The 19,055-nt window shown below is 42.0% G+C and overlaps 1 long non-coding RNA gene and 12 other non-coding genes across 13 annotated transcripts; 8 read left to right on the plus strand and 5 right to left on the minus strand.

Annotated features, from left to right (window-relative positions):
* Positions 1–447: 447 nt before the first annotated feature.
* Positions 448–3,258, minus strand: LOC115053872 (uncharacterized). Its single transcript, XR_003841538.1, has 3 exons — positions 2,945–3,258; positions 1,908–2,010; positions 448–507 (listed from the first exon to the last, which is right to left on the minus strand). It is a non-coding gene; the product is annotated as an uncharacterized LOC115053872 (long non-coding RNA).
* A 2,099-nt stretch (positions 3,259–5,357) lies between these two features.
* Positions 5,358–5,548, plus strand: LOC115057874 (U2 spliceosomal RNA). The gene has a single exon (XR_003841973.1). It is a non-coding gene; the product is annotated as a U2 spliceosomal RNA (small nuclear RNA).
* A 1,129-nt stretch (positions 5,549–6,677) lies between these two features.
* On the minus strand, positions 6,678–6,749 carry trnac-gca (transfer RNA cysteine (anticodon GCA)). The gene has a single exon. It is a non-coding gene; the product is annotated as a tRNA-Cys (tRNA).
* Positions 6,750–7,825: 1,076 nt separating this feature from the next.
* Positions 7,826–7,897, plus strand: trnaw-cca (transfer RNA tryptophan (anticodon CCA)). The gene has a single exon. It is a non-coding gene; the product is annotated as a tRNA-Trp (tRNA).
* A 423-nt stretch (positions 7,898–8,320) lies between these two features.
* Positions 8,321–8,392, plus strand: trnae-cuc (transfer RNA glutamic acid (anticodon CUC)). The gene has a single exon. It is a non-coding gene; the product is annotated as a tRNA-Glu (tRNA).
* Positions 8,393–9,854: 1,462 nt separating this feature from the next.
* trnar-ccu (transfer RNA arginine (anticodon CCU)) lies at positions 9,855–9,927 on the plus strand. The gene has a single exon. It is a non-coding gene; the product is annotated as a tRNA-Arg (tRNA).
* A 691-nt stretch (positions 9,928–10,618) lies between these two features.
* On the minus strand, positions 10,619–10,691 carry trnak-uuu (transfer RNA lysine (anticodon UUU)). Its single transcript has one exon. It is a non-coding gene; the product is annotated as a tRNA-Lys (tRNA).
* A 3,986-nt stretch (positions 10,692–14,677) lies between these two features.
* Positions 14,678–14,750, plus strand: trnak-uuu (transfer RNA lysine (anticodon UUU)). The gene has a single exon. It is a non-coding gene; the product is annotated as a tRNA-Lys (tRNA).
* A 1,067-nt stretch (positions 14,751–15,817) lies between these two features.
* On the plus strand, positions 15,818–15,899 carry trnal-uag (transfer RNA leucine (anticodon UAG)). The gene has a single exon. It is a non-coding gene; the product is annotated as a tRNA-Leu (tRNA).
* A 1,040-nt stretch (positions 15,900–16,939) lies between these two features.
* Positions 16,940–17,021, plus strand: trnas-gcu (transfer RNA serine (anticodon GCU)). Its single transcript has one exon. It is a non-coding gene; the product is annotated as a tRNA-Ser (tRNA).
* A 195-nt stretch (positions 17,022–17,216) lies between these two features.
* trnat-ugu (transfer RNA threonine (anticodon UGU)) lies at positions 17,217–17,290 on the minus strand. The gene has a single exon. It is a non-coding gene; the product is annotated as a tRNA-Thr (tRNA).
* Positions 17,291–17,470: 180 nt separating this feature from the next.
* On the plus strand, positions 17,471–17,542 carry trnae-cuc (transfer RNA glutamic acid (anticodon CUC)). The gene has a single exon. It is a non-coding gene; the product is annotated as a tRNA-Glu (tRNA).
* Positions 17,543–17,878: 336 nt separating this feature from the next.
* trnaw-cca (transfer RNA tryptophan (anticodon CCA)) lies at positions 17,879–17,950 on the minus strand. Its single transcript has one exon. It is a non-coding gene; the product is annotated as a tRNA-Trp (tRNA).
* Between the last annotated feature and the right edge of the window lie 1,105 nt (positions 17,951–19,055).

Genomic DNA, 19,055 nt, shown 5'->3' on the forward strand with positions numbered 1-19,055 from the left:
GCTCAGACATTAACAGGAAGAGTTCAGTTTACTCATCCAAGTTCATCCAAAGTATCAGACCAGTTCTGACATGTTTGTTCTGTCATGGCTCAGCTAGGAAATCAAATTCAGCCGTATCAAGAAAGTTGATAAAAGTTTCTGCTTCACTTAAGATTAATTTGTGGTGACCACTTAAACACCTTTAAAAAAAAAATCTGTTTTAACTCTGGTGATTTAAAATCTTGAGTTTACTAAGTCTAAGAATCTTACTTTATATCAGAGCAAGAACAAAGTGAAGGAACTATTCACTGTTAATTCCAGATAAAATACTGATAGATTCAGTCTGTAAATAGGAAGAAAGGAAGGAAGGTAAATAAACAGCTCAGTGTGTTCACTGTGATCCTGTTCACACATTTACAGATTCTCACCTGCTGAACTCACTTCAGGGAGACTTTCTGACACTTTCCAGCTTCATGTGAAGAGAAGAAGCTGCTTGTTCTCCCTCGTCAGTCCTGGTGTCTGTTTGATCTGAGGAAAAGTCACATCCTCATAACTTCAGGGTTCAATTATTAAAAGCTTTAGTGAGGTGAAAACTGTTCACCAAACCAAATCAGTGCCAGAGGACTCTTTGGGATGGTGGTGTGATTCTGCAACAACACCTCTAAAGTCCTGACCCTCAACTCAGCAGACGAAGATGTAAATGTGCTGCAACAATGTGAATTTCTAAGCATGGATAACATTTTTAAATATCAGTAAGCAGTTAAGAGTCTGCGTGGTTTCCTCTGGGTACTCTGTTTTCCTCCCATCATCCAAAGACATGCATGTACAGGTTAACTGGCGATGTTAAATTCACCGCAGGTGTGAGTGGTTGTTTGTCTCTGTTTGTCCTTATGTGATGTCCCTGCAATGGACTGGTGACCTGTCCCCTTGCCCAATGTGAGCTGGGATTGGCTCCAGCAGTGCAGCAACCCGGATACGGATAAAAGCGGATGACGATGAATGAGAGTGAGTGAGAAAACAAATCATTCAGAGCCAACAACAACTATGTCATCCTGAGTTCAACCAACAGATGGAGCCATCAGAAATCTGAATTTCTTCATTACTTCAATCTCAATATTTGTATATATTTGTATATATAATTGTATATAATTGTCAAAGAGGACAATAACATGTAATGAAGAGGAAAATTATGTAAAAACAAGACAAAACATAAATGTCCAGGGGCAAGTGTTTCCTATTTTTTTGTATTTTGTTGTTTGCTTCAACTTTAAACCAACATCTCCTTTCATCATCACCTTCTTCTCTGCTGTCATCAGTTTAAAAAAACTCTTCACTTCCATGTCTTTTGGTTTTGTTATTAAAAAGCAACAGAGCTGAGACAATGCTTTCAGGAGACATAGACTTGAATATTACATGTTTTCAATCAGTGTTCTCATGGATTAAAGTGATAAACAATAAAAAATATCTTCCTAAGAAATTATTGTTGGCTCATCTTTGCTCTGGAACAATATGGAAAGATTTTACATCAGTGTTATTGAACCCGTTTTCTTCCTCATTACAGGAAACAAACATGATGTGATGAAGTTCTACTATCTGTCCACTAGATGGTGATAAACAATGTGGGAACATTTTACATTAAATCAGTCACAGTGTGGAGAAATCAAACAGTTTGTGCTGAACAAACTGGTCATATTAAAGTGCTGCCTTTGTTTCTTATTGTTTCTAAATGTATTGGAAGACAAATGAACTGAGGAAACTGAAGTCAAACTGAGTTCAGAGGCCTCTTAGCCAGCTGACCAGTTCTGAGGAACCTCCATCAATAAACTCAGATTATAATCAAACTGCTGCCAAAACTAACATAAACTCTAAATCAACAAGTACAATGTGATCACAGTGATCCTGCTGATCAGAAATATACACATTCTCACCTGCTGAACTCACTTCAGGTTGATTTACACACATTCCAGCTTTGTGTGTTCAGAAAACATGTAGCTGCTCGTTCTTCACTTCATTACTCAACTTTTCTTCCGCCTTATAAAAAACAAACAGGACGTGATGAAGTTCTACTATCTGTCCACAACATGGTGATAACCACCACACATCAATTGACTGGTTTGCATTTAGTTTAGTATTTTTCTTTAGGAAAAATTTCATGATTGTATAAGTAAGCCAAAAAGTAAAAGCTCAATTTTACTGAAGAGGAAACAATGATTGATCAAACTGACAAAAGAAAACACACATTTTTTGAAAGCCCAAGTTCTGACCTAAATGAAACAAGATGAATGGCAGAAATAAAACTTTAGAAGAGAACACTGTTAGTCCTAAGAGACAGATTGTCGGGGAAATAAAAAAGAAGCGCAGGTTTCTGTTTATTTCTATAATGATCCTTATCATCGTTATAATTATTCAAGTGTATAGTGACATTTACTCAGGATAGAATTATATTCATTCTTATTAGAAAAAAATCTTTTATCACTTTGTCTATCTTCCTGTCTTTTTGTCATGTTCTTCAACTCTTCAACAGCCCATCTCAGTTAGTAACTCTTCTTTATATATCTGAGAAGGTAGCTGGTTGAAAATGATCATCATGGTCTCAGATATGAGCATCAAACTGTCAGTTTTCAAATAAAATTTGTAAATATCAATTGCTAAAAAATAGGTTTTCAAAAGTTGTTGATCCAAACACAGTCTGAGCTCTCTGTGGAAAACTGAATATGACTTACAGTAAAATCTGATTCCAGAGCAGCTCTGAACTTTCTGTATCAGGTAGATCCTTCATCCTTTGATACTATCAGACATTACGGTCTGTTCTCAGCTCAGCTGGAGTTTTTCTCTGTTCGTCAAAGTGAACTCTGACCTCCATGTCTCAGTGTCTCAGTGTTACAGAAGTCCACTGTGAGTCTTCGTCCCTCCACAGTCCACAGGGACAAACTGACAGTGAAATAATAATAATGTTAACACTCACCGGTCTCAGCCTTCAGTTTCCCTGCTTCTGCTCCGACAGCTTCAAAATGGAGGCTGAACTCTGAACACTTCTCCTTTTAGCTGCTGCGGTTACAGGAGGCATATAGCCCTGCATGGGAGTGCGTGTGTTTGTGTTTCCTCTGATATGGGTGTTACTGTGCCTCATATTTCCCTTCTTCACTGAGTCTCCATTTCAACTTGTGTCCAAAGTGAGGTCTTCAAACTATATACTGTTTTTAAACCTGACTGATAGGCCGAGTAATAAGCGATCTGCGTCACTCTTTATGCTCCTTCCTGTGCCGTTCAGTAAAAACAGGGAAGCGCTCACAAGCAGAAAGAAACATGGCGCCCCCTTTCCTATTGGTGGAAAAATGCACTACGCCAGCCAATCAAAAAATTATTAGGCAAGACGCAACAGTTGGTTGCTAAGGAGAGGAGAAAGATTTTTGGAGCGACAGCAGTAAAATAAAAGGATATCGACAGTGAGTTTTTAGATAAAAATAATAATTTGTGCAGCACCACATTGTGAAATCTGATTGGTTTGTAAATATTTGTAGATAGATGTTCAAAGACCGCCTGAGACATTGCCTGAAATTGAATATCAATGGTTGTAAATAACTGAAGTTTTCACAATTTATATTTACATTCTAAGTTATAAAAATGGTTTGTTAAACATGTCATGCGATAGCATGAGCATTAAGAAAGAAAAAGGAGAAATAATATAATATAAATAAAACATATGGTAGATAAGAATTATAATTTCAAAACAATAAAATTTTTCAGAATCCATGATTTCATCCATTTTTATTTCTTATGGTGTTATTTATATGTTGCTAACGTTGATGTTAAAACTGTGAAGAATATACAGCCAGAGTAAATAATACGAATTGGTCATTTGTGTTTATGTCTAGGTTGATTGTGCATCGATTGTGCAGACGAGTGAAGGTGAGAGCTGTGTGTGTTTCTTCGTCCCTGACAACTCAATATTTTCCTGTTTAAGGGCACAACAGCAGCATCCAGCTTCTCTGTTGGAGAGCAGAGAAGTTCTGCAGATCCGTCCATTTCCTGAACTTTTAGAGGAGAAGATGCCAAACAGCAGAATTTTTAATAACGTCTTTCTGATTCTGATCATCTCCGTTAGAGCATCATTGTGTAAATCAGTGTGTGTGCAGTTTGGCACTTCATAAAACAGGGCAGAACCAGCAGATACATACATATACATATCACTGCAGTACAAGATTTATTGTTACTACAGTTATAAAATAAATCTGTCAGAACATGAACTCCACAGTCTGTAGAATCCCGAAGATTAATGACGTATTAAACTAATGAGCACTGTTGGGAATCGAACAGAAAAGGACAAAGGTACCATTTTCTCTTATTCTATTCTATTCTTTTGTATTCCAAGATGTGAATCATATCGATCCTTCCTGCTGAAAGAGGTTCAAACACCAGAGCTCAGATTGTGCAATCTCTGTTTCCTCTACAGACCTTTTCTATATTTCACCCAGGGTCTCATTCAGAGCTAATTAAGACTATTAATAGCATGAAATCTTCCTCTTCTCCTTTAGATGATATACCCACAATACTTTCAAAATCTTTTCAATCTTCAGATATTTTTCCAGTCATTGATAAGACGTTTATAAATCTTCCGGGGTTGTTCCTTCTGTCTTTACATCAGCAGTGATGCACCCATTACTGAAAAATACCAACCTTTACACTAATCCAGTGTGGTTTCCCTTTGCAGGTCTGTATTCTGCCAACTGTGTTTGGAAGTATTACTGCCATGTTTGAGTTGGAATAAATTCACTGACGCTTTAAAATGATCGCGGTACTGATGCTAATCCCGTTAGCCGGTCTATGGCGTTTTCCATTGTATGTTAGCATTAAACGGGCATAGCGGACTTTATGTTAAGATGAAATGATGGCAGTAATGCTGGTTAAAATGACTTTGAATGCTGTTTTAAATATGTGTGTGTTCAGTTGTGGTTTTATTCTGTGGATGACAAAGTATAATTTTATTATTCTCTCTTTCGGTCGAAAAAAGCCGAGTCCAGTCGAGGAGAGCCGAATCTTCAGAGAATCCGTGCAGACAGGGGGGTTATTTTGATGGACACACCATGAGGCCAATCACATGAGAGGACAAACTGATGTTTTCACAATAATATTCAGCTGGTAAATTGACATAGATATGAAGTTTTACAGGTGACCAAGAAGAGACGTTTTCTTTGCTCTGCAACGTAACTTTGTGAAAATAACATGTCTGTGGTTGTTCTCTGATCCCTCCTTCGTTTCTTCATGTCTTCTGTTTGTGTCTCTCTCTCGGAGTGATGTTGTTACTGAAGCCGACTCTGACCCCTCACTGAGCGGGTCGGTGCGGAGAAACACTCCGTTACCTCCGACAGCTGAGCGGTATCGCTTCTCGGCCTTTTGGCTAAGATCAAGTGTAGTATCTGTTCTTATCAGTTTAATATCTGATACGTCTCCTACCCGGGGACCATATATTAAATAGATTTTTGGAACAGGGAGATGGAATAGGGGCTTGCTCCGTCCACTCCACGCATCGACCTGGTATTGCAGTATCTCCAGGAACGGTGCACTCCCTCTGTGTGTTCAATACAAGTCCTGTTCAGCTCAACATCACCTTAAACACATGATGTTGTCTTCATGTGTGTAACGCTGAGTGTACAGAGTGTTCATGTTCAGTTTATGGTTTTAGAATCAGTGATGCATTCATGTAGAAACATCAGTTTAATGTTGCTGATTTCATCAGGTTATATTCTGCTGACCAGACTGAATCAATAAAGTTTTGTTTCAACACGTCATCGTTTAAATGTTGGTTGTATTTTGCATTTGTCAGCTGAATCCACAGAGTGACTGAAATGATGAAGTAAATCCAGGAAAGGAAAAACATTTGGCTCTGAATCTCAATGTAGATTTGAACAAAGAGCTCCAGCTGAAGAAAACAATGCTGTCTGTTTCCAGATGATGAAGAACTCAGTTCTCAGTTGATGCTCAGTTATCTCCATCTAGTGGACAGATGGTAGAAGTTGATTCCTGAAAAGAGGAAGTGACTTTTCCTCAGATCAAACTGTTGAAGGAGAACGAGCAGCTTCTTCCTCACTGACTCACTCAACCTCTGTCTCCTGGGTTTGGATTTAGGTCTGGGTCTGGGTCTGGGTCTAAGACCAGGTGGGCCTGCTCAGGGCCTCTGTGTTGTTGTGGCCGAGTGGTTAAGGTGATTGATTAGAAATCATTGGGGTTTCCCCGTGCAGGTTCAAATCCTGCCAACAATGGTTTGTTGTTTCCATGGACCAAGTTTCCCATTTGGGGAGAGACACGCCATGTTTGAGAATCTCTGTAATCTGCAAGGCATTAAGGTATGACAGAGTTGAGTTAGGACTCATCTAAGAGGATGAGAACATTTCCTCCAGTTTGTCACGCCCCACCTGTCATGTCTCTATTCCCCACCAGTGGGTTGGAGCCCACACTTTAAGAACGGAGGCCCTATAAGAATTCAACAGCATCACTGAGTCAGACAACTGTACACATTACTGGAGAAAGTGATAAATGATATTCTGCATGTTTTCCTGTTAATCAGTGCTGCTGAAAAACTCCTGACATTTTCCAGCTAAATGAAGAGACGTTCAGTGTGTTAGAATAGCAGAGGATGGTTTTGATCCATTGACCTCTGGGTTATGAGCTTGTGCTTGCACATGAAAACATGCAGTGGCAGGGGGCACGCAGATTTGAACTGGGGACCTCTTGATCTGCAGTCAAATGCTCTACCACTGAGCTACACCCCCCATAAACACACACAGCCCATCACTGCAGATCAGCAGGTCTGACTGAAAACAAACTGTAAAGTATGAACCACAGGGGTCAGACTGAGACTTCTGAAATGTTTCATCAATAGACTGAACAGGTGAGGGCTTTGGGACGGGGCTCACTGCAGCATCTGCTGTTGATAGCTGCAGAGTGATGTGCGCTTTCCTGTCAGTTCCTCCACAAAAGTCTCCATTAACTCCAGGAACAATCACAAAAGATTATGTTCAACTGGTGTCTTGTCAGGAGACTTTAAATCTGTCATTCATAACATATTTAGATTTAGTTAAACTCTTTGAGTTTAGTTTAGTTTTGAGTTCCAGCCAGTGATGTTAGTGATCAGAGACAGCTTGTCATGGCAGGTTTCAATCTTGGTGAAGTCCCTTTGAGGAACAGAGGGAACATCATCCTGTTGTCAATAAATAGTCCTGATTGGTGGTTTTTCTGTCATTTCTTGTGGTTGTCCTGCAGATTTGGTTTTCTGACTGTACTATAAATGTTGTAATGTATGATCAATGCTCTGTGTGAGATCTTTGGTGACTGAGAAGTTCTCCCATTGTGTTATGTTGCCAATATCAGTGCCTGACCATCATGACTCTTACTCTAAACTACTGTTTCTCTAGTCCAGAGACTGCAAGTAAAATCTGTAATACACGAAGTTATTATTGCCATATCTCCAAAGAACTAAACTCTTGTGTAGAAAAAGTCTGTGTCTGTATCATAGCGGAAGGAAACACAAATGGGTGAAAATCACTCAGTCACACTCATGGAGTCTAAATGAAAGGGACACCAGATGGAGAAGGGGAGAAAAATCAAACCAGCAGCTAAAGTGTGAAAATAATGATTAACTGCAGCTGAACAACAACCAAAGTTTCACACAGAGAGGCTGCGGCCTCGTGTGGACTATAATTACTCCGATACCATACTATAATTACTCTGCTGCTTTTTTCTGAAAGTCCTATCTCAGTATCCTTCTGGATGTGCTTTTGTGATGTGTCAGAGCTCTTTCTTCCATTCTATCCTCAAAACCTTTGGACACAGTTTCGCAACTCTGTGCGACTCTGTGGCGCAATGGTAGCGCATCTGACTCCAGATCAGAAGGTTGCGTGTTCAACTCACGTCAGGGTCACATCATCTGTTTGCACTTTTGGTAAACCCTCACATACTCACATGAGTTGAAATGGAGGAGACTTGAGCTTCAGCAAGTTCTGCAATTTAAAAATGAATAAGTCTAAACTTATCAACTCCCTTCCTTCTCCTGCACTGTTGTTATGTTCTAATATGTCTCTGACTCCACCTTAAGCATTACTGTCTGACTGTCTTATAAATGTGCTATGCAACATGACAACAGGCTGAACTTGAAACTTGAACCCGGGACCTCTCGCACCCTAAGTGAGAATCATACCCCTAGACCAACGAGCCTTTGACAGCAGGATATTTATGGCATTTAAAATGTAGTCAGACGTTTTCTGAGGGGGAGAACTTTTCAGTCAGCAAAAAAAATCTCACACAGAGCATTGATCATACACTACAACATTTAGGGTCCACACACTCCCTGATGGTCTAGTGGCTAGGATTCGGCGCTCTCACCGCCGCGGCCCGGGTTCGATTCCCGGTCAGGGAAAGTGTTTTTACTGAGGAAATACAGGTGCTATTCTTCATATTTGATCAACGACCAACGAGCCATGAGCTGCAAGAGTCTGTCTAATGTAGCTTAGTTAAATGTAACAAACTTAAGTTTCCAAGGAGGACTCTGCTAACCATGTGTATTCAATGTTGTTTAAGAACAGTTTAACGTGCAAACAGAAAACAAACAATTGTAGAGTTCTTACCTGAGCTCCGGTGATGCAACACTCCATTTATAACAGTTTTACATTTAATAAAACACTTCAGGATTGTACTCGCTCAGCCACACTACCACATCATTCTGCCAGCTTCACTGCATGACAATGACACACATATGACATAATGGGCAACGTGAAGACAAACGTTGCGTGTCACTTCCTTGAAGGTTTGATCCATCACCTGATGATGTCACAATACTCATAGAAAGAAGCTCTTCCATTCATTGACACATTAATTGAATGGGACAGCAGGGCTGTGCTTGCTGTCCCATTCTATATTCATGGGCAGGATTTTGAGGCACAGCCGTGGTGAGGAGGGGTTCCAGGTCAGTATCCGGAGGGCTTCGCGGATGATGTGCTCTTTTTAGTAAGCTACGATGGCTGGGAATCAAACCCTGGCTTATTGCTTTGAAGGACAGCTATGCTTACCACCAGGGCTTGCATTAACCGAGAATTCTCTGTCATTGATGGATTTTTATTTATTTTTTTAAGATTTGAAGCAGAAAGTAAACAAATCATCATTCAAGATCACAGGTTGGTAACATCACCTGTGAGCAGAGTGGAGCAGTGGAAGAGTGCTGGGCCCAAAACCCAGAGGTGGATGATGGAAACCATCCACTGCTAGCACACAGTGGAAATGACTTCTCATTGTTGCTTCCATGGCCTGGAAGTGGAACTAAAGGTGAGAGGCTCCAACTCACCACCTTCAAATTATGAGATTAGCACTCTGCCTGCTGCACCAACGAGGCCTGGAACCCAGAGTAAATCAAAGATGGCACTAACAGTCTGTCTTTTGTGGCCGTTTCGTGTGCTTGTAGCAACCTGGCTAGTTGGTAGAGCATGAGAGTCTAAATCTCAGGGTTGTGGGTTTGAGCCCCACGTTAGGTGATTAAATAGCTTTATAGACCCAAAGTTTCCCAGCAGAACTCTGCCTCTGCCAGCTGGCCTTCTTCCACAGTGGATCCTGGTGCCATGTGTTCACCAGGCAGGTGATGCATCCTGACTGGATCTGCAGCTCAGCTGCCTCATACACAGCTAGCATTAACATTTCTGTTTCCTCATCAGAGACTGTCAGCAGGCCCCACGTGTCAGGGTGGCCGAGTGGTCTAAGGCGCCAGACTCAAGGTTAGCTCCTTCCTGCACTAAAGGGCATTCTGGTCTCTGAATGGAGACGTGGGTTCGAATCCCAAAAGTTGTGATCCAAAGTGGATGAAAAATCTGTGAATTAGACTTTTTCTGACAGCCCCAGTGGCCTAATGGATAAGGCACTGGCCTCCTAAGCCAGGGATTGTGGGTTCGTGTCCCATCTGGGGTGGTTCACAGCAGAGTCGTGTAACGTGGTGTAGCAAATCAAAGCAATCCTCTGCTAGCAACCTTTTAGCAACAGCTAGCTGTTCGGCTAGCAAATGCCATGTGTTCACCGGGCAGGTGATGCATCCTGACTGGTGCATCCAGCTAGCAAATATGGTTGCCACGCTGAAGGGGAAATATCTTCAGTCTTGAAGAAGTACCTCAGGAACTCCACTGCCACTCCACCAATCAAATCAGATTTATTTGTATAGCGCTAAATTACATCAATCATCTTTACATAAACAGCAGGTCTAGACAACTTTAAAATTATTTAGACACTCAACAGATCCCTCGGTGAGCAAGCACTTGGTGCCAGTGGCAAGGAAAAACTTCCTTTAAGAGGCAGAAACCTCGGGCAGAACCAGGCTCAGGGGGGGCGGCCATCTGCCTCAACCGGTTGGTTTGAAAGAGGGAGAGAGAGAGCTGACACTGTCCTACCAAAGCTGGCATTAACTTTTCTGTTTCCTCAGCAGAGACTGGCAGCTGGACACACGTGTCAGGATGGCTCAGTGGTCTGAGGTGCCAGACTCAAGATCTTTCCTGCACAAATGGGCCTTGAACATGAAAGACTCATGGTTTCATTATTTCATAGATCAGCGTCACCTATCACTGCTGTGGAGTCTATAATGTGAACCACTAAAGGGAAGAAGCTGCATCGCCTGAACAGGGACTTGAACCCTGGACCCTCAGATTAAAAGTCTGATGCTCTACCGACTGAGCTACTCAGGTTTCTGATGGCTGTGTAATTCAGATGAAATTCAATTAATATTTTCAGCTTGACTCATTGAACAAACAGTCCTGTCCCAGCCTGGGGTTGATCCTGCAGGTCATCTCTCTCTCTCTCTCTGTTTCCTGAAGGCCTCTCTGCCATTTACTAATTAAAATACATTCATAAAAAAACCAACATGTTTCTATCATATGATGATGAAATCTAAAGGCTCTCTGATCATCACATTGAGAAGTTCATCTGGTTTGTGATATTTCTTCATATGATAGTGAGGTAAAATGTGTTCAGTGGGATGTGTGTGTATCCAGCAGGACTGACAGCTTCATGTGGGATTCTCACAGAGATGATTCAAACCTGATCACAGTGATCAGTATGGATATACAGTATGTTTGCTGTCAGTGGAGGAAACTCTCAGACAGGACTAATAGTCATGTTTGGGATGTTCCTGGATTTGAGTTGAATGAGTGTAAATTCTCTCTGATTCTAACACACATTCACACATCCACCTCTATTCAGACATGGAGTTTATATATTGTTTGGAATTCTAATGTGAATGTCACAGACAGCATATTTTGGAAACACTTGTTCTTATATTTAATGTTAACACTGGATCTGTCTGTCTGTATCCATGTCAGAAACTCTGAAACACTCTGAAGATCTTTAAAACACGGTGGATTAACTGATATCAAAGTGTCCACCGGTCCACCAACCCACCATCGATATCTTGTGATGGTGTGAAGAACATGTGAGCAGGAGAGCAGCTGCTTAAGTTTATGATGTGTTCAGGTAACAGTCAAAGCTCCAAACACAATAACAGTCCTGCTTCTGTTTACCAAAAGGCGCCAAAGCCCACCCTCCAACAAAGAGCTAAGGTCTTGTGGAGAATGTGGGTATTGATCCCACTACCTCTCACATGCGCAGCGGGCGCTCTACCATTTGAGCTAATTTATTTGCACGTGCACAGTTTGATTATATATATTTTTATTTTGGCAGGTGACCAATTGTCTGCTAGTTTGTCTTTGCTAGCTGTGAAAGTATCTTGGTTCTTGGGGAATCCATACATGTGGAAACCCTTCTCGGACTGATTGGAGCATCCAAACGTTGCACAGCCAACCATGGTATGATACTGATCTACAAAATGTTAGTTGTTACCAATGAACCATGACACAGCTGAACATCATCTTTTTTTTTTGTTTTTTTTTGGAAATTTGGTCTTTTAAAAGTGTGGGCGGTCAAAAGCTGACCAAAACAACTTTGTCTAGACAGGATGTCTATGTTTAGTTCACTTGTTGTGAACTTGTGGGATCTTCATCCTCTTTGGCATGATGTTTGTGTTTGTCAGTGTGCTTCGCTGTAGTTCTGCTGTGCATGTACTGTGATGTGACTCTGTCTGCCAGCTGGTATTTACATGGAATTATGGGGAGCCAATGACATCACAGTCACTTCAAAGGCAACTGAATCATTTCAAAGGCGATGGAATCTTGTCCCAGTAATGTCTTATAGAGCAGAAGACAGAGTTTTGTTTTTTTAATTATGTATGACACTATCTTCTATCTACGTTCATTATTCTAATTGACCACTAGCGTGCAGTTACAGTCTATTGGTGGAACACATCATGGATTCTAGGTCTCCCACATGTTTGTCACCTCGTCATGTTTGTTGAAGATGTGGTCTGAGCACGGCCTGGTCTTGAGTCTGGTTCTGCCTTGAGTGGCCTTTTGTTTTGGTGAACGTCTACCACTGAGCTACAGCCGAACACGCTGACTGATTGCGCCACAGAGAAATGCAGAACTTTTCCTGTTGCAGCCTGCTATTCCAGCTAGAATTATCCTAAATATCTGCCTTTAAGGCCATCGCGAATGATTTCTACATATCTTTGAAACCTGTTGATGGTGAACTCAGAGGGGGCAAAGCTTAGCTTGCATGCTAGCATGCATACAGGGGAATTAGCTCAAATGGTAGAGCGCTAGCTTAGCATGTGAGAGGTAGTGGGATCGATGCCCACATTCTCCACAACACTTTAGCTTACCTGAGCACTGACTTGGCTGTTGAATTCACTAAGTGCTACTTGTTGATGCAGTGCTGACTGACAAAGGCAACAGCAGGTTTGGTGGGAGCCATAACTGCCACCACAAAGTGACAGTCGCAATTAATTACGCAACCTCAACGTTTACTTGAGTTTTGAATTTAATAGTGTTATTTCTAGGTGCTGTGTTAACCAAACACAACAAGTCATGGAATTGATGTCTTCTTAGACGTTAGATGACTTCAATTACAGAATCTATTGATTCACTCCAATCAGAGACACTGATTAATTCTTTGTCTTTCGTTCTGGTATTTCTATACATATATTATAAATATCATATATATATATTATAATATAATGTATATTATTATATTATAAATATAATATATTAAATAATGGCAGAGAGAGAGATGACCTGGCAGTGGTGGGATTTCAACCCACGCCAAGAGACTGGAGCCTGAATACAGCACACCTGTGTCACCTGTGAGAAAGATCAAAGCTGTGTCCAAAGGTTTGGAGGAGTTCATGGCAAAAAGATGTCTTTGAAGCCATTTGGACACACAAGCAGTCAGCGTGCAGCATTCAACCTCACAATATTTCATGGTGTGGTTGAAAGAGGAGGCAGAATATTGGAAAATGAAGGTCATAAAAAGTCATTTGGCAAGAGTTATGGGGTACTTCGGGTGAGGTCAACTCTGACTGAGAGCAAATCACTGCTGGGTTTGAATGCAGAATGTCCTGTTTACAAGACAGCTCAGCATCAGTACTGCCAGTTTGTGTCTGTATCGTAGAGGAAGAAAACACAAAGGTCTGTCACAAAGGTTCTAATGACATCAAAGAGATCAAAGGCTCCTCCCACTTTTTTCTCATGACCTCCACAGTAGAGTGCACTCTGTTAATGAAGCTCCAAAGACAAACATGGTTCTGCCAGATACCTTTGAGTTCTGCAGACAGAAGAAAGAACCAAACTGGGCCAGGAGCCAAATGTTTGTTGGATCAGGCATCCTGAAATGTCTCAGCTGCAGTATACACATTACACTTGTGTTCACTTTGGTAATTTGGTAGGATGACTACACAGGATAAATTGCTCCAAGCTGAGTGGATAGTTGAGAGATCAGGGTGTTGCACAAGATAAAGACTTCCTGTGCTTCATAATCAACGCTGAAGATTAATGCGAACGTGAGATAGTATGACTTATGCATCTGTGTCATGTTGGAGATCAATGAAAGGCAGGAAATGCCTTTGATCTCCAGTGACGTCACACAGTCTCGTTGTGGAGTTATTAGTTGTTGATGTTGTTCTGAAAAAATCTGCATCAGTGAAACATTCATTCATACACAAGGACATCACGTATATTGTTGGAATAGAAAATCTTATTTTTTCTGTGTGTGCTCCTGAGAAAGAGGCTCATGTGCTGGTTGAAGTGAATCAGAGCAGCTTCTGTCAGGAACATCTGTTTGTTGCTGACAACATCTGGATTACAGATGACACATCAGACTGATATTATCTGTGTCATGGTGTTCAGAGATTTCAGCAGCTCACATCCAACACAGAGACTCTGAGCAGGCCCACCTGGTCTTAGACCCAGACCCAGACCCAGACCTAAATCCAAACCCAGGAGACAGAGGTTGAGTGAGTCAGTGAGGAAGAAGCTGCTCGTTCTCCTTCAACAGTTTGATCTGAGGAAAAGTCACTTCCTCTTTTCAGGAATCAACTTCTACCATCTGTCCACTAGATGGAGATAACTGAGCATCAAATTAAAAACCCTCCGTTCTTCCATGTGTCAACTATAATACCAGTGAATTAAACAAAGATCGTCCCTGGGTGGGCGCGAACCACCATCCTTTCGGTTAACAGCCGAACACGCTGACCGATTGCAACCCCTAGCTGGGACAGGGCCGTTTGGGCAAGTCAAGCTGAAATAATTAATTTAATTTCATCTGAATTATGTACCCGTCAGAAGCCTGAGTAGCTCAGTCGGTAGAGCATCAGACTTTTAATCTGAGGTTCCAGGGTTCAAGTCCCTGTTCAGGTGATGCAGCTTCTTCCCTTTAGTGGTTCACATTATAGACTCCACAGCAGTGATAGGTGACGCTGATCTATGAAATAATGAAACCATGAGTCTTTCATGTCCATTTCAAGGCCCATTTGTGCAGGAAAGATCTTGAGTCTGTGACCTCAGACCACTGAGCCATCCTGACCCGTGTGTCCAGCTGCCAGTCTCTGGTGAGGAAACAGAAAAGTTAATGCTAGCTTTGATAGCACAGTGTCAGCTCTCTCTCTCTCTCTCTCAACCCAACCGGTGGAGGCAGATGGCCGCCCCCCCTGAGCCTGTTTCTGCCTCTTAAAGGAAGTTTTTCCTTGCCACTGGCACCAAGTGCTTGCTCATCGGGGGATCTGTTGAGTGTCTAAATAATTTTAGAGTTTTGTCTAGACCTGCTCTTTATGTAAAGATGATTGATGTAACTTTGTTATGATTTGGTGCTATACAAATAAATCTGATTTGATTGGTGGAGCATTGTTACGGTTGTAATGACACAATTTTCAAATATAACCAGCCATAGATCGCGAACAGCTAGCTTAGCAGAGGATTGGTTTTGTTCATCAACCTCTAGGTGTTGGGCCCATAACCATGCTACACCACTCTGCTGCAAACCACCTACCTAATAGTGACTTGTGGGTTCAAGTCCCATCTGGGGTGGTTGCACACTGCAACAACATGTCTCTTTGGGTTAATCGGTCAGCGTGTTCACTGAAGCAGCTGTTCACTGAAAGGATGGTGGTTCAAGCCCACCCAGGGAAGTGCTTTGTCTTATCCACTGGAACTTTACACGACACATGGAAGATTTGATTTGGAGAAGGTGTGTGTCCGGGTTCCCAGGGATGTTCTGTGGGAATATAGAACCATCCCATCACTATACACCAAGATACAAAGAAGCTGGACTTGAGAGTTTGTGAGGTTGGATGCTACATGCTGATTGTTTGTGTGTCCAGGACGTTTCAAGGACATCTTTCTGCCATTCTCTGCTCCAAACATTTCAACGCAACTTTCAGGGGTCAGAAACATGTGGCATTATTGCAGGCAAGCTAGGCGGGACATGTGGTAGTGTGGCGGAGTGGTCCAAGGTGCTGGATTTAGGCTCCAGTCTCTTCAGAGGCGTGGGTTCGAATCCCACCACTGCCAAGCTTTGCACTCCACAGTATAATCTTGAAGTGTTTAAATCTAAAGCTCTTATGAATATAGTGTTCCACCCGTGGCTACCATCACTATGAATTACTGAAGTGGGGACCTACATCTGAGCTAAAGATACAAATAAAATAATCTAAAAATGCTTTTATTAGCGGTGCGACTGCTCTTGTTCTTTCTGTAGCTAAAAGTTGAAACCCAGCAAAACATATCAAATGATAAAAATAAAGATTTGAAGAAGGAATGAAAAGTGATGAACTGTGGATGGCAGCCTGCTGTTGATCTGACTGAACAACAATGCAGAAACAACAGACAAAGTCAAATGAATCAGAATTAAGAATTAAGAATTAAAGGTTCAATTCAGTATAAAATGTCTTTTTAATCATCTGACATCACAGACCTTCTGACATCATAGATCATCTGACATCACAGATTGTCTGCCATGGCAAAAGCAGTGCAAAAGTTCACTGCAAATGCAGTAAAAAAAAAAATATCACTGCAAATGCACTGCAAACTCAACTGAGAGTGAAGCACTGCTGGGGTTTGAATGCAGGATGTTCTGTTTCTAAGACAGACACTTTAAGCAGCTCAGCATCAGTGCTGCCAGTTTCTCTGCAGCTTTTTTTCTAAAACCACGTCTGTGTCAGTCAACGCTTGTGCTCCTCACAATTGTGTGTCACTTCCACAAAGGTTGAAAGCTGTGCTTCCTCACAACAAGAAGGTGCCCTGTCCTTTGGGTAGAAAACTATCCAGGCTGGAAAATGCTGAGTCACAGGAGCTTTGCTGTGCATGGCTGTTGTGGCCAAGTGGTTAAGGTGATGGATTAGAAATCCATTGGGGTTTCCCCGCGCAGGTTCAAATCAGACGGTTTCCCTTTTCACCTGCTGCAGCAGCTCAGAGCCTCTGTGGTTCGGTAAAGGTCCAAAGAAGATGTAGATCAGTGGTAGATGTTCATCAAAAAAAAGGCCACTCAAAGCAGAAACACTACTCAGGCTAAAGACCGTCTTCAGACCCCATCTTCAGGTAAACGTTAACAGGACGAGGTGGTCGAGTGGTTAAGGCGATGGACTGCTAATCCATTGTGCTCTGCACGCGTGGGTTGGAATCCCATCCTCGTCGGTACATATTTGCCCATCAAAGTGAGTCCACAATACGCAAAGACTGCCTGATTAGATGGCACAGAGGCTCAAAATTTGCATTTCTTCACACGTGTAGCGTGGACAAATACAGGTTGTTCCCATTTTCCAAGGATGGCGTAGCAACATTTCTACATGTTGATGTCTGTTATATCTATAACATCTAACATTAGGTGCAAGGCACTGCTGGGATTTGAACCCAGGATCTCCTGTTTACAAGACAGGTGCTTTGACCAGCTAAGCCACAGCACCACTCGGAAGTACATGTATATGCAGAGTTATGATTCTTAACAATTTTTGTCACCTGTGAAAAGTGGTCACCAAATTTCCTTCTGCTACACACAAAATGAAAATGCATTTAAAATGTTCTGAGGCGGAGAACTTTTCAGTCATCAAAAATCTCACACACTACAACATTTAGTGTCAGCACATTCCCTGATGGTCTAGTGGCTAGGATTCGGCGCTCTCACCGCCGCGGCCCGGGTTCGATTCCCGGTCAGGGAAAATGTTTTTAACAGATATTGATAACGGTATCGGGGGAAAATTTTCATATCGGTGCATCAGTAGTTTGACGTCTTCTGTGTGACAGGCAGAGATACTGTCCACTATATTAATGAGGAGCAGGAAAGAGAAACATCATGTGGTGTGTGACTTCACTTCCTCTGTGGAAAAACAAACTGTGAATGAAGTTCTCTAATGTCTTGTGAATGATAGTCCAATAGTCCTCCTGGAATTCTAAAATTGTCTGTGATGTGAAGAAATGAAATGGATCATCAGAAAAACACTTCTTGCTGCACCACAGAGTATGTGAGGGTTTACCAAAAGTGCAAACAGATGATCTGACCCTGACGTGAGTTGAACACGCAACCTTCTGATCTGGAGTCAGACGCGCTACCATTGCGCCACAGAGTCGCACAGACTTGCGAAACTGTGACAACCTTGAGATAGCTCAGTTGGTAGAACGAAGGACTGTAGAGGCTGGTTATTAAAATCTTTCGGTTGCTGGCTCAAATCTGGCTCGAAGGAGAATATTTTTTTTCTTTTTCTCTTGTCCAGATACTGCAGCAAGGTACACATCCATTTGAAGTGAATGTGAGAGTGTGACGTATGCATGTTAGTTGTTGATGCTGTTCTGTAAAAATCTGATGACCCCAAATGTTTCCCCTGGCGTCAAATTCCGATGTGATGGGAGTTCTATGTGCGTCTTCATCTTCATTCACAACAAGAAACCAGAACATCCTTAAAAAGTCGTGAAGAGTCTTAGAGCAGGTACACTGTTGTTATGTTCTAATATGTCTGTGATTCCACCTTAAACATTACTGTGTAATAAACATGCTATGCAACATGACAACGGGCTCGTCCGGGATTTGAACCCGGGACCTCTCACACCCGAAGCGAGAATCATACTCTCAGTGGAGTTCCTGCTCATCACTGAAACATACTGATGAAAACCATCACTTCCTGTGAAACATCACAGACTGTCTGTGATGTTTCTCCTTTCAGCCCACCTGGTGTTGGTATTATCTTTCACTGCCTTCTGTCATTTTTCATTGACATTAGTTTTCATTGACAAGAAATGAACTGGCAGTGGTGGGATTAAAACCTCCGAAGAGACTGGAGCCTTAATCCAGCGCCTTGGACCGCTCGACCACACTACCACTGGATGGATGTTCACCACCCACTTCTCCAAAGTCCAACAGTGAAGGTTTCAAATCCAGTTCAGTCCAAATAGTTCCAGTCGCTTCTGTCGGCACCATGTCAGGACCATGACTGCCTTTTGAGCTTCATTAACAGAGTGCACTCTACTCTGGAGTGCACACAGAGGACTTTATTGTGTATGTCATTAAAACCTTTGTGACCTTTGTAAAAACTGCTAAAGCTACCACAGCACACAGGGGATGTAGCTCAGTGGTAGAGCGCATGCTTTGCATGTATGAAGCCCCGATTCAATCCCCGTCATCTCCGTTGTTGATAATGTCGCACGTTGTCTCTTCAGAGGCGTGGGTTTGAATCCCAC

This window comes from Echeneis naucrates, chromosome 2, assembly GCF_900963305.1.
Source record: "Echeneis naucrates chromosome 2, fEcheNa1.1, whole genome shotgun sequence".
NCBI classification, from domain to species: domain Eukaryota; kingdom Metazoa; phylum Chordata; class Actinopteri; order Carangiformes; family Echeneidae; genus Echeneis; species Echeneis naucrates.